General features: G+C 40.8%; 1 protein-coding gene across 3 annotated transcripts in view; it reads left to right on the top strand.

Annotated features, from left to right (window-relative positions):
* Positions 1-1164: 1164 nt before the first annotated feature.
* ESCO2 (establishment of sister chromatid cohesion N-acetyltransferase 2) overlaps positions 1165-15026 on the top strand; it is a 293480-nt gene continuing 279618 nt past the window's right edge. The window contains exons 1-2 of one of the 3 annotated variants that reach the window (XM_085613129.1): positions 1182-1248; positions 3962-4003. The gene's annotated coding sequence lies outside the window, so the exon portion shown is untranslated. Of the gene's footprint in view, positions 1283-3961; positions 4004-15026 lie in introns of all 3 variants that reach the window. The other 2 variants (XM_085613128.1, XM_085613127.1) reach the window with 2 other exon arrangements.

Here is a 15026-nt window from a genome sequence, read left to right as displayed (position 1 = left end):
ACTAGGTAATATATCGTGAACTTGACCCAGAAGTACTGGAGAGTTTTACACGAGCACTAGTTACATAACATCACATTCACTTGATAGGGATCTGTGAGTTAAACACGTGCAGCTTGTCTTGCTGAAGGGTCAAGGGATTAAACAAAAGCAGCTGTATTAAGCTGCAAATAGGGTGCTATGCATGCACAGTAGAACAGTAACTGTTGCTGTACCCACAATAATGTGTTGCATAGCTAAATACTTAAAGGTCCAAAGGCGAGACCGATTGCATTGCAAATGCTTGTTTTACTTCTGTCGCTATCCCTTTTCTGTAAGTGCCGTTTCCTCCCCGATGCTGCTCTTCTGCGTGCCTCTTTGTGCACGGTCTGCGCTTCGTCTGAGGGATTCTGCACTTGCACCTGCTGTTTTGGGGGAGGGGGCTGTAGCCACGGCTTCCAGAAAGCGCGCTTGTGTGGGCGATGCAGCGATCCTTCATCGGCGTAAAGTTCACCCGATTCCTAAAATCTAAATGCTTCTGCACCCGACTTAGAAAGGGCACAAAATATATGTACTAATTCTTATAGCCGCTAACAAGTGACCTTAGAGTGTAATGTTTTCTTTTGCGTAAGTCACACGCAGTCCAACAAATCCTCTAGAAAACACGGCTCCCATCATCTGTTGAGGTGGACGGTTGTATGAGGAAAGTAGCAGCGGGTAAAATGGGCAGGAACTGCTGTCAGGCTTCCTAGCTTTCAATACGAAGAGACGAGTAGCCAACAAAACAAACAAGGGGCGGCAGGCATTTGGAGCGATGCGGCCATCTTAGCATGATGCAGTTTTCTGCTACAGCAAGAGATTCCTTGCAGGAAAGTTGAGAAATATTACATGTTGCATGACATTTAAAAAAAAAATTACAGATCATGAACTTTTCTATAGCAAGTGCAATAAAATAATCGCATTGCTCGTGTTGCTTTCGATATACAAGAACGAATATTTATTTTTCCTTATAATCATTATAAACATTATTAAGTTATGCTATTATAGTAGTTCGTTTTATGCTTTTTTCTTTTAATTGCTGATGGTGTTTTTCTTAAGACTGTTGTTCATGATTGGCGCTTGTTTCGCGCTGCCTTTCCCAGGGCGTTCGTGCTTGTTTAACTCGTCAGCCTTTTGCGGGGGGAGTGGTTCCCTCGGATTACTCTGACACCAGAAGTGTACTGTCTGTACAGTGGGTCAGTGTGCGCGGCAGATTTGAGCGGCAGGCACTTGGTGAGTGTGACTGGTCTCAGAAACAAACACGTTGGTGAGTTTTCTTCGATTCATTTTTCATAGCTGCCAAGATTTCAGATTGCTTATGTGTGACATTTAAATAATTTCAGTGTAATTATGAGTGACAATCAATGACTATAAGTGACACTTTCTCGATAGCAAAATCAAGCAATTAAAACAAGGGAAACACATAAATATCAGAAAGTATACCCTTTTGAACTATGAGAAGCTTTAAAAAGATCTTGAAGTGGTACAAAACACCTGAAATGCAAGGTCACTAAACTATTACCCCTTTTTACTATAAAACAATTGTGTCACCATGATATTAAACAACGAACATCAAAAACCAAAATATTTTGCTCTTTAAGAGATAATGTCTTAGCTTTCATACTCTATCATCACCATCACACTTCAGTGCTCTGATGGAGTCTCACTTGTGCCACCTGCCAGTCTGAGCTAAACTCTGAGGTCTCTGCCAGTCTCGCAGTTTAATTGTTAGATCCTCGCTCCGCTCTGAGCTTGCCTGCTGCCATGTAGGCTGTCACCTTTAATGTGTGTCCGCGGGAGGACACAGGATCCCACCCGTATACATGCCCAGAGGCATTGAGCTCAAAGTTGTTGACACAATAATAGGGGATGCAGGCGGCGATCTTATCAAGATTGATGTGACAAAAGATGATCATCAATCATGAGCAGAGAAGTGGGGAGAGGGCCAAGTAAAATAATGCTCTACCCCAGTGATTCTGATTCAGCCAGGAAAAACATGCTACACTGCCTGTGCCCGCTCCTCCGTTGCCCTGTTGGGACGGTCACCACCTCCACACAAGTACATTGTGAGGAGTTATGAATCCAGGTCCCACCTTGCGCAGTGCACGAGCAGCACAGGAACAAATATCGAAGCTGTTTCATTATTTGGCCAATCAACTGAAGCAGCGCGCTTTCGCCTAGAAAAACAACATATCCTTGGAGAAGCGTGGAGGGCTGGCTAGACAGTGAGAATTAAATCCCTTTATTTGGAGGCAGTGGTGGATGTGTTCACTGCTGACGCAAGAACCTATGGCCTTTAAGGCGGACACTCTTTAAACCTTGTCTGACTCAGGGCCTAGATTTACTAACTGCTTGTTTTGGCACTAGCAAGACTCGAAGGGATCGAAAGCCGCAGCAGTGATTTACTTTAAGAGCAAAGAGTGTTTTGTGCTGAAATGGTGGATTTTTCACATTGCCATTTCCACTTTGTATCAAGCTGGAATTTCTGTGGGAGGGTCACTGCAAACACCTATTGATTTTGAGGCAAAGTCTGACCTACTAAAGTAGCTGGAAAGAACTAGCGGCTAGTGGAAGCATCAAAGAAACCAAGTGATGGATGAAGTGCTTGAATTAATTAAAGAAGGCACAAACCAGGGGATAGCATTGGATTCGCCCAGAAACCGATGCATTGCTGGTCTGCTGCAGCGCACAGCACACAGGCAGTACAGCTGATCCTTCTGTTGCTGTCCATGCTTTGGGGTTTTTATAGGGCGTTCCAAACAGAACTAATCAATATCCCAATAGCTTATCGTTTGCTCTGTGCACAGGACCAATGCTTGCTCAAAGCACTAAACCGTGTCTGCGTCCATGTGAAAGTTATGTACATCAGGTAAGTATCTGTGCCACGGGAGGACCAGTGCAAAGCTCATATAGTGTGCCCTGCTGGACATATGTCCCTTAAAACCCAGCTTCCAGGAGCCATAACGCTAGTTATAAATAACATGTCTCCCATCATTGGCCCTGTGCTAGTTAGCAGCCATGAGTGGTTCTGTGCCTCAATGTAAGATACTATCGCAATTCATGGCCTCATATGCCACAGTGCAAAGAACATGCGCCAGGGTACTTCCATTGTATCTAAAGTTGGCCAAATATTCCAGGGTGTGGACGATTACATGAATCCACTGCTGTGATATACCACAAGATACAACATGGAGAGCCGCGCCTGCCATCTTCTGTCCTGGTAGGAGGCACTGCCTGCTCTGCCATTAGGTGGTCGTGATAGTGACAGACCTTACGCTGTAAGCGCGATGTTCAGACACTATTTGGAGTCATCCTTCTTCGGGAAGGAGGGCCATGTAACCCACTGTACTGGATCAGCATTTGTACAGCCAGTGGTTACTACTGTTGTGGCCACTAAACACTGGTGGTCTTTCATGGAAAGCTCCACAAGTGTCGGTAAAATGCTGGGAGAAAGGTTGCTGCATGCCAGGAAGACATGGTGTAACAACAGTTCCACCCTGCTTTCAAGGCATGCAGATTCTTGCCTTTTGTTCCCAATGCACGGATTTTCTGGGCCAGGAGCAAAATATACCACATACAGCGTTATTAGGCAAAAAGCCTTCTTTGGCCGTTTGCACCGTTTTACATGCGTCCTTGCATCTATTTTTCATGCAAGGACTCCATTTAACAGTAAAAAAATATCACACAGTCATGCATAACATGAACAGCTGCATGTATCCTGATCAGTTGCGTCCTTCCCTTGCACCAGTTGCGTTCTTCCCTTGCATCGTGGGCGAATATTTAACAGAATAAGTTTCAATCATGCAAACAGAAGACACTGGCTCAATGTGAAACGGTGAGTCAAGTGTTGCTGTTTGTTGCTTTAATTTCAGTTATGTCAGATCCACCTGACCCAGAGAGGCCTGCCCTGATCTGAGATCACAATTGTTTTTCTTTTTTTTTTTAGGATCTTAATCCGCACTACGTTTGCTGCAACTAAATAAACAAAGTAAGAACTTCTCTTGATTGTGTGACCATAGAACTAAGTGCAGCATCATGATCACCAGTGTGGCAGCATGTGCCCTGCCATTTCTATCACGCTGCCGGTGCACGACAGACGGTCACTACCAGCTTATTTCACCCAGGCTGAGCACGGGCAGGTGTTCAATGCGTCAAAAATGCATGATAATGTATTTTAATGCGGTGATGCGGACACATTAAAATGCGTTAGTCTGACACCTGATGCATGGTATTTGGCAGGGCTGATTTTTGACTGTTAGTTTTGTATGAGGAATTGAGCGAAGCAGTGACGGTAATGTCCCTGAATAAACGTTGAAGTTTCATAAATGCATGTGATGTGTGCCCTATGGCTTGTGAGACTAGTCGATTACAATTTTTATTCAAGTCAAAAATGTTTTTATACGATTTGCAGAAGCAATCATAAAAGCACAATAGAAAAGGATTATTTATAACAGCAATAAAAATTTATTCAATAATGTCCGTACAATTTAATAAATGAGCATGATACACCCCATTAAAAACAGAGATAAAAAACAACACATTAAAATTATTTTAAAAATTGCAAATACAGTAAAGGCGGTCTTGCTTAAAATTTATGGGCACAAGAATTGGTCGAACATACTTATGTCGCAAAGCTGCCCATTTAGGGCAGATAAGGATAATATGTAAAGTGTCTAGTGCAGAAGTCATATTACATGTGCAAGGAGGGCGATTTGAGGGCTTATGCCAGCCCATTAACAACTGTGGGAACATATTCAAACAAAAATACATTAATATTCTACGCAGGACCGGCATATTCAATGTTAAGTACATTTCCATTTTGTTCCTAGACTTCACCATCACATATTGCATGTACCTATTTTTTTGCTGGGACACTAAGGCCCTTGCCTCTTGTGTGAGGGTTTTAAAAGCCCCTTTAGCCCATGCAATATCTGATTTGCAATAATCTCTGGTGCGCTAAATAATTGGGGTTTGCCCATCGCCCCCAAAGTGGTTTTAATAGAACTCAACCATGGTATATGTTGACTGTAATCCATATTCAAACAAACATGTATAATATATTAAACTCTAATTCACCTTTAAGCCACATAGAAAGCCATAGGAGTATTGGGCAGAGTTGTATAAAATCGGAGAGAAAATCTGCTCCCAGCTCTTCATGCACTATTTCTTCTAGTACACTCTGGTGGATACACAATATTCTCCCCCACAAATGTTTTCAGACACTTGTGTTGATGGGCACGGTATGTATCCCCAAATTTCTGCACCAGAAGCCACCTTCGGAATACTCTTCACATTATAAATATATAATATAGATTTTATGTCTCTAACCTAGACACCTTTAAAAAGCATCTATTCCTTGAGCTACCCTATTAAACGATTGTACATGTGCTCTTATCAGGGTACTTCAATTAATTTAATTATCCAACAAAATGTTTTTTCATTTTTGCATTTTTTGGGCCTACTTTCGGTGTAAGATTTGGAGTTATTAATTTTCAGACCCAAAGTCTCCATAAAATCGTAAAATCAATTTAACAATATCTGTAAGTCACTTGCTGTACGCGAATTAAGGACTGAATCATACACGTACTGCAAAGCTGGGACCATTCTATTTCTTACCATCAGCACATCCTTACAGTGTTCTCTTAAAAACGGATCCAGCCTCTTATTATATAAAATAAAAAGCATGTGGGCCAAAATGCATCCCTGTCGGCCTTTTCTGCCTAAATGAAAGTGCGTAGTGCATTCCCCGAGGCAGCATATCTTACAAATACTTCCAGTCCCATATGCAAATGATGCAGAACAGCTACAAGGGCTTCATCTACCCCCATGTACCTCAGCACAGCCCACAGCTTTGATCTATCCTTTATATCAAATGCTGTGCTGAGGGCCAAATGTAAACATCCCTTATTGGCAACGGTATATTTACTAATTAAATGGTAGAGATTGAGGTTTTGTTCAATTGTCCCTCGTCCTGGCCTAAAGCCATACTGAATATCTGACAGGGTTTCTTTGCTGTTTGCCCAATCCTGTAGACGTTTTAGGGGGACCCTACCCAGAACCTAAATCTTGGCATCTGTCAATGATATGAACGATAGGATGCTGGGTCCACTCGATTTCCCTTTTTAAAAATTGGTACGATAACTGATTGCTTCCAAGATATTGGGATGTGCCTGCAGACTGCAGCGTTCAAATGCTGAGTGATTATTGGGGCCCAGTGATCCCTACATAATTTAAAGCCATCTGGTCCTGGCGCCTTCCCTGATGTAAGTTCTGCTATGCCTTCCCTTACCTTATCCAATCTAATTTGCAGCGCCAGCCCACTCTTTGGCAATACAATAGAGCGCAAATCACAATTACTTGAGTAGATATGTTCAAAGTGAACAACCCATTTCTTGTCTGGTATAGATTGTCTCATATCCGGTATTGCTACCTTGTTAAAATGTGGCCGATTCACAATTCTCCAGAAGGCTGAACTGTTCCTATCATTACAGGCCTCCTTTAGATCTTAACTCAGAAAGGTTTGAGAGGCACTCTAGTACTTGGAAAAGGGATGGGTATAGATAGTGAAACAAACACAAAGTTCCCTTCTCCTTCTACTCTGAAAACATGAGGATTCGATCCTCTAATTGGATTGGTTAACTTAGTTGTAGTAAGGCCATACACTGAGATATAATAAGACAAATTTTACCAGGTTGCTAAATTTACAGACAAAAATATATAAAATCATACATATAATAATCAGTTTCTAATCAAACATATGAATTCAAAGGAATGTATTATCAATATTTTATTCAAAAGATCATGTTCTATACAATTGATATTGACAAAAATAAAAACACATTTAAAATCATATATTAATCATATTTTTAAATAAAAGGTAAACAATATGTGCAATAAATACATGAAGAACAACTGTCGACGTGGCGTTTTGGTGCTAAGGTAGATCGTCACCTTCTTTAGGACAATAGTTCAATATTTAAAAATCTATTGATTTATATGGAAGCTCTTATATTTGCCTCCAATGAAGTTTAGAACGGGTTCCTCGTCTGATTTTTACAGTCTCATAGGTGCCGGATAATACCCAATAATTTTCTTTGGAGGGTCTTTGTTTAGTTTTCTCACCCTTCTATTTCTATGAATCCCCTCAAGGCGTTAATGTAAGACCTTTATTAGTCACACTTCGATGGGATCATTCACAAATAACTTTTATATTGTCGTGTCCATCTTAACTCAAAATATAGATCTCTAATTAAAATCTTGTTTATTAGATCACCCCACTTTTTCTTCTTTAGGGGTGTTGGTTCCAGTTATTTTTAGTTCTGGTCCAGATTTTATTCAGGTATGAAGTTAAAAGAACAAGCATCCGTCTTGCTGACCTGCCAAATTGAGTCAGACTGCAGCGTTCAAATGCTGAGTGATTAATGGGGCCCAGTGATCCCTACATAATGTAAAGCCATCTGGTCCTGGCGCCTTCCCTGATGTAAGTTCTGCTATGCCTTCCCTTACCTTATCCAATCTAATTTGCAGCGTCAGCCCACTCTCTGGCAATACAGTAGAGCGCAAATCACAATTACTTGAGTAGATATGTTCAAAGCGAGCTACCCATTTCTTGTCTGGTATAGGTTGTCTCATATCCGGTATTGCTACCTTGTTAAAATGTGGCCGATTCACAATTCTCCAGAAGGCTGAACTGTTCCTATCATTACAGGCCTCCTTTAGATCTTCCCAGGCTCGTTTCTTTAAATAACTCTTCCGATTCCTACATGCCTGCACATAGATCCTCCTGGCATCTTTTACAGCTAATGTGGACCTTTGCTTTTGTTTAAGGGCCAATTTTAGATCCTTGTATGCCCTTGAGCAGGCCTTATCAAACATTTATGGCCATCTCCATTGGTCCTATGGCTTGGTCTGGAAAGGGCTTTCCGGACCTCATTGCAAATATTAGAAAACACATTCACAATAGCCTGAGCAGATGAAATAAAATTTAGACACACCTCGAAATCATGACTATACGCCTTAACCAAATTCCTCATATAATCCTCTGGAACTATCTTCCCCCCACCAATACGTCTGCCTTGTTCCTTAAGTATAATTCAATTATGTGCTTCGGAACAAGCAGAAAATACTGTTTTCATACACAATGAGATGTTGAGGTTTTCGCCTGAGTTTTTTTTTTTTACATTGAAGATTGACTTGAATTAGATGCCCAAATACATACACAAACAAATGTGCTACTATACTAGCTGTTAACACAGATAAAACATTACAGTATTTTACGGATAGCAAAGAATATATTTTATAGTTGTTAGTGCTCATCTACATAGATACGTTTGACTAAAGGTGTTCAGCGTCCTGGAACTAATGTTGCCTTCATTTTCAGATGGAAATACTGTTCATTTCATCATATTTGGCGATTGAGGAAGGGCCTGAAGCTGGTAGCTGAATGATAATTTATTTTCTGAAATAAAATATATGTTCTTAACCAGCCAATAATCATCTGAATGATTAAAAAAAATTACAAAAGTGACAATTGGTTAGATGGGTCAAAAGTATTTTTGAAGTCATGTCTTTTATTTGACGTTTTAAGTTTATATATATTAAAGGGGGAAGGTTAACAGCATTTTCTGATTTTTCGAATTGTTATCAGCCTTGAAGTAAATCTAAATGCCATGGTGGCAAAGTACTGGCAAGGTGTAGTGAATCAGCCACTTTTGTGGTCTGACACCCTATGATGACCCTCAACCACCACCATTCTGTACTGACTTAAGTGTGTTCTGCCTTTTAGTGGAATAGTCTTTCCAAGAATAGAAGGTATGGGATGTTGAGGTGCAGTCTTGTGGGTGGTGGTGCACACATGTGCTCAATGTTGTATACTGAGGGATTTAGTGTATAATGTTATTTGGGTTAGGTGAATTATGACTTTGACCTATTGGCTTTGACGTGGTCTAATGTCATTCTGCTTTCTGACTTTACCTTGCTTCAAATTTTTCTGTGTGCACAGTGGTGCTTGTAAGTTGTGTGGATGAGAATTATAGGTGCTCCTTGCTTTTTTGATTCCATCTTGCTTTGGGCCTTTGTGTGCATGGCATAACTAAATCTGAAGCCATTTTCTGTGAAGAAGAGGGCATGTTTTGCTTTCCTGCTGTTTTTCGCATTTTACTGACTAGAGAGAACTGGTTCTTATCAGAGGAATGTACATGGTTTGACATTTAGTCATAACAGGGGCCTGATCAACCCTTGGTCTGACCTTGAAGCAGGCTGGTACTGGCTCTCATGAGAACTAGGGGGCGTGGCTTGCTAGAAGCTTCGCTGTGTTTTGAATGTGTATTAAAAAGGGGAGTCTACACTGGCTCGGTGGAAGTTCATCCGTGGAACAGACGTGTTGCCACGGAAGAGTAGAGACTGGTGTCACCTCTGAGCTTTCGCCCGGTTCAAGCAATGGACTCCCCTTGAACAAAGTGGGGTGAAATGGAGCATTAGGTGAGGTGTCTCTGCTAATGTCTCTTGATTCTTTTCTGAATTCTTTCCTTTCCTTCTTATTTTCTGATTCTTATATCCATACCTATATATTTCTAAATATATATTTGTCTTGATTGATATTTGCAATCATACTATTGATATGTTAGAGTCTGCAATGTTAGGTGCATTTGGCTTACTGTGTGGTGCTATTTACAAATAAATACATCCCAGATATACCAATTCGTCTTTTCCTTGTAGCAGGGGGTGTGGACTCTTCTTGGCCAAGTATTCTGTTGTAGAAGGATGGGTTAATTCCCTTCTAGCAGGTAATTGTGTTATAGGAAGTTGGCGCTACTCCTCACAAGTGATGCGCAAATTATTGTTTTCTTGCCTTTCCTTTGGGGGAGTGTTGAAAGTTTGCCCACCTTAGGAAGTGCTGTGTATATGTTATATTCCATAAGTTTGGAACTGATATTCTCGCCCTGGGAAAGTGACGGTACATTCCATGGTCCAGGGGAGATCTAAGGTTTGTCATTACACAAGGCTACCTCAAACAGCTATCAAGTTGTCCTTTGTCAGGAGTGTGTGGTTTTGTCCTTTGTAACGGGAAAGGTAAACTACAGTTCCTGAAGGAAATGAGAAAGGACAGGATAAGCTGGACTTTTGTGACATGGGGAATTTTGAGCTCTCTTGATTACATCATTTTGAACGAAATACAGTTTTAACTGTGAATGTGTGAAAGCAGTTTGAAGAACATTAAGTTGCCATATGCAGTAAATTAGTGAGTGTGGAGACTGAAGGATAACTTGGCCCAGCTAGGGTCTTTTTGGCACTCTATGCCACATCAACAAGGATGCCAGTAAAAAACATTCTTGTATGCTACTGCATAAGCTTTCAATGTTGCTTCACATGTTTGGGTCTGTTTAATATTTCGCATTATTTTTGCAAAGAACAGTGATGCATCAGAGATTACTGAAGTAAGAAAAACACCTCTTCACAAGAGAACAGGGCTTTTTAGTATGACCGAGATGGCTGATGTCCAGTGCTTGCCACAGAATAGTAGCAATCACCAGCAGTTTCATTACAGCAATCGCCCAACTTTTTACGGCAGCGGTACAGCCATCACATCTTACCCTTATTTGTTTTGACCAAGTCACTCGCTGACAACCATGCTTTTCTACCATAATCCCTTCATTTTTCTTTTTCTGCACCAACCCATCCTCCTCATCGATTAGAGGACAAGCTTAATTTTGTCTTTCTTCCTCTCATCAACTTAAAAAGTGCCTCATCAAAAAATGTATCTTGAGTAGTGTGATGTGCCCACACCCTTTTTTCCACAACTTTTCTTACAGCATTACTACTTTTGACAGCCAGTTGTATGGTACTTATGACTATTCTAGTAGCACTTTCAACTATCCTATTTGACTGTGTATTTTGATGTCGAACCATTAAAAAAAATGCATCACACTCAAAGCCACTGTCACTGGCTAAATAAGCTGGGTACACTTCCCTCCTAAAATGTATTTGAATACATTATTGGCTTCTCTTGATCATATGTTAAAAACCACCTAGTACCACATAGAACTCACATGAACTTTGGCAACAGCAAACCTCTCTCCCATGTAATACATGGATTCAGTGAAGTCAGTTCAGATACCATACCATGCTTCTCCAATTCAATTGGCGATAAGGATGGGCTTTCCAGTATAGTATGATACTGGCAAACCTCTCCACCAGTCTAAGGGACTGACAATGAAAAGTCTGTTGAACATATCTACTCCATGCTACTGCAGTAATCATTCAGATACCATACCATGCTTCTCCAATTCAATTGGCGATAAGGATGGGCTTTCCAGTATAGTATGATACTGGCAAACCTCTCCACCAGTCTAAGGGACTGACAATGAAAAGTCTGTTGAACATATCTACTCCATGCTACTGCAGTAATCATTGTTGCCAGATTTTGAAACACAATCCTTCTAAAGCCCTTTTAAATGCCGGAGTTGTTGAGGTACAAGATCAAATGAAGCCTAAGCTAACCAAATAGCATCCCAGATGTTGCCCAGTTTTACCACTCTCAAAGTAAGCATAGCCTGCAAGAAACATTTTAACTGTAACTCTATCATTTCAAGACCTAAATGTATAATATTCACAGTGCACAAAATATCAACTTTTTACATATGAAGTATGAATATGCTTGTACTAAGTATATTGCCACTTACTTGAATTCTTCTCACGACGTGGTGCAAGTTGAAGATAAACGTCCTTCTGGGCTTGGCAGTACCAAGTAATACTATTAAATAAAGATGATATTAATACAAAGGGGTTGCACGTGTGTCATGCTTTCCGTTCAGTATTCACTGATAAATGTAAGTGCTGCCAGTAATGAACATCTCCGCTTACATATATATCTATGTGGTACTTGTACATTGCGAAATGGACGAAAAAGCACAGGTACATATCTTTTTTTAAAATTTGCATACTCATCAGAAGAGAGTAGCTCATTGTACGTAAGTGCATGACTTGCTACTTCAGTGTCCAGTGTATGTTCTTCTGGGCCTGTCAGAGTTAAACACAGATGCATTCGTTGAAAGATATCCTTCGGTCCCTTTCAGTTTCACGTTTAGATGTGCAAACGTTTTCTTGTGGAATAGGCTCTTGTATTTGAAAGGAATCATTCTGGGTCTGTCAGTACCAAGTTCAGTTACACAAATTGTGAATGTTGGTATGTCGTTGCACATGGTTTAGGAGGCTGTCTTTTTTTTTTTTTTTTTTTTTTTGTCCTCCTCTCACCATATAGCACCTGCAATAAAGAACAGTAAGCCAGCTATGGTCCTGAGCTCCCCCTGGCATCTGCATTTTGCATTAGCTATAGACCAACCCAGGTCAGCTTCTTTTGAAGCTAGGTGTAATCATAGGACCTGGGGGTACTAAATCAATCTCAAATCTCTACCCCAACTTAAGAGAGGTGACCACGTGCTGATTTCCAGACCATCGAAATGTCCAAGATCTAATCGGGCAGCACTAAATGAAGCCCGCAACCATTTTTCGTACAGTGGGGGTGATGGATCCTTCCACAGCCTGCAAATCTCCCTTCTAGCTATAAGGATTAAATACATAATCAGACCTTTCTGTTTTACAGACATCCAGTTCATCAAGTCCTTATCAGTTCCAAAAATTACTAACGGGAGACTCAAGTTGATCTTAACTTTAAAAATGGCTTGGAGTGCATATTCTACTTGCTGCCAAAAAGGCCTTAATTTCAGACACTCAAAAAAAATATGTAGATCATCAGCCGGGGAAAATTCACATCTTGGGCATTTTGCAGATGCTAGGGGAGCAAACTTAGCTATTTTCTTGGGGGTGTAATATAACCTGTTTATAACATAGAAATGGTTCTTTTTTAACGAAGCAGGTTTGATGGATTTATATAATATAGCCAATGAGAGTTCGTATAGTTCTTCTGCGGCATTGTCCAAGACTGACAGGTTCCAAACCATCTGTTGTGGGGGTGACTCACTTGTAACATTTTCCAAAAGATTTTTGTACCAAATGCCTGCCTCTTTTTTGATGAGATTTGTATTTTGGAAAAGAAACTCAATTTCCCAATTTCCACCTATATGCTCTCTCTCTGCGGCAAACCAGGAAACCAGTTGGAGATATTTAAACTTTGAGAAAGAGCAACCAATTCGGGATTTTAACACCTCCCATGGATGGACACCTTCTGATGAAATGAGGTCAGCCCAGGTGGTAAGGCCTGCATCTATTATGGGTCTTTCAGGCAAGCGGGGATACCGGGGGAATCCCAGATTGGAGCAAACTCTGAGTAATAAGAGATTCCCCACATTTTCCTGATTTTATACCACCCATTTAGGGCTGTTTTTAATACCTTCAAGCGTACCTTTTTGAAAAACCTCGGGGCTCCAAATTTGTATAGGAAACCCCTTCCTCCACCTTCGAAGGTAGCCATTTCTTTCAGGATCATCCCCCAGTTTGAGTCCCCCGGGAAGATAAGTAACGCCCGGACATTTTTAAATTGGAATGAATAGGAATACAGAAACAGATCAGGAAGAGCAAGGCCTCCCTTCAGAAGTTTTCGCCTTAGCTTCTTCCAGGAGAGCCTCGTGGTTTTATTGGACCAAATGAAGCTACCAATCTTGCCTTGAATTTTACTAATATCTTTGTTAGAGAAACTGAGAGGGATGGTACTAAATAGATAAGTCAATTTTGGCAAGATTACCATTTTTACCAAGTTAACCCTTCCATATATGGTTAGGGGTAAGTTCTTCCACCTGAAGAATAGATGATCGATCTCATTTGAGACTTTTTTCAGATTAATCCTCGGAATATCATCTAGATTACTCACTATAGTTACCCCTAAATATCTAAATTCCTTGCTGATACGGCCAGTCCAGTTCTCGATGTTCCAGCACATCACCTCCGTTTTAGATGAGTTGGAAAGATAACCCGAGAGGACTCCAAACTCATCCATAATTAATTCTACTCTAGGGAGTGCCTCACTTGGGTTGTTAGTATATATGAGCAAGTCATCTGCATATAGGGCTACCTTGCAGCTGTATAGGTTAACACTGAAAGGAGTAATTGACTCATCTAGTCTTATGGCTTGAGCCAAAGGCTCTATGTACAGATCAAATAACAGGGGCGAGATGGGGCACCCATGCCTAGTCCCTCTGGTTATTGCGAAGCTAGATGTTAACAGACCATTAAGTAAAATTGTAGCAGAGGCCCCCTGGTAACAATTAGTCACGGTCTGAATAAAAATTAGTCCCAAGCCCATTGATTTCAAGAGTTCCCATAAGAAGATCCAACAAACGCGATCGAAGGCTTTAGCCGCATCAAATGCAGCTACGGCCAAGGGCTCCGACCTTGCTGACGCTAGGTCGATACTGCCAGTTAACTGGAGAATCTGATCCTGAATGAATCTGCCAGGGATGAAGCCCTTTTGGTCCCCATTTATCAGAAAGGGGATTACCTTGACCAATCTCCCTGCAAGTATGCTCATAAAGATCTTATAATCAGCATTTAGCAGGGAGATTGGTCTATATGAATCTGCCTTACGGGGATCTTTCCCTGGTTTAAGTACGAGAACAATAGTAGCTTCTTTCCAAGAATTTGGAACTCTACCACTTGGGCTATATATTGAATTAAACAATTCACACATCACAGGGACTAACTCATTCTGTAGTATTTTATATACTTCACCTGGAAGAGCATCCGTCCCTGCAGCTTTATTGCTCTTAATCTTGCTAATATGTAGTTTTACTTCTAACTCGGTTATAGGGGCATCTATAGTGAGTCGGCTGCTTTCAGTTAACACAGGTAGTTCTTTAAGTAGCAACCACTTCTGAATACTATCTGCATTTGGTATAGACTCCTCTCTATATAGATCTGAAAACAGGGACACAAGACATCTCTGCATGTCCTCCCATTTTCCTGAACTCTCCCCACTCTCATCAATTATTAGTTCACTTATGTTATTTTTAGCGCGGTCTGCTCTTGCTTTCCAAGCTAAAATAGCCCCCGCTTTTTCG

Source organism: Triturus cristatus, chromosome 6, assembly GCF_964204655.1.
Source record: "Triturus cristatus chromosome 6, aTriCri1.1, whole genome shotgun sequence".
NCBI classification, from domain to species: domain Eukaryota; kingdom Metazoa; phylum Chordata; class Amphibia; order Caudata; family Salamandridae; genus Triturus; species Triturus cristatus.
Note: the sequence above shows the minus strand (reverse complement) of the source record. Positions and strands in the feature narration are given on the sequence as shown.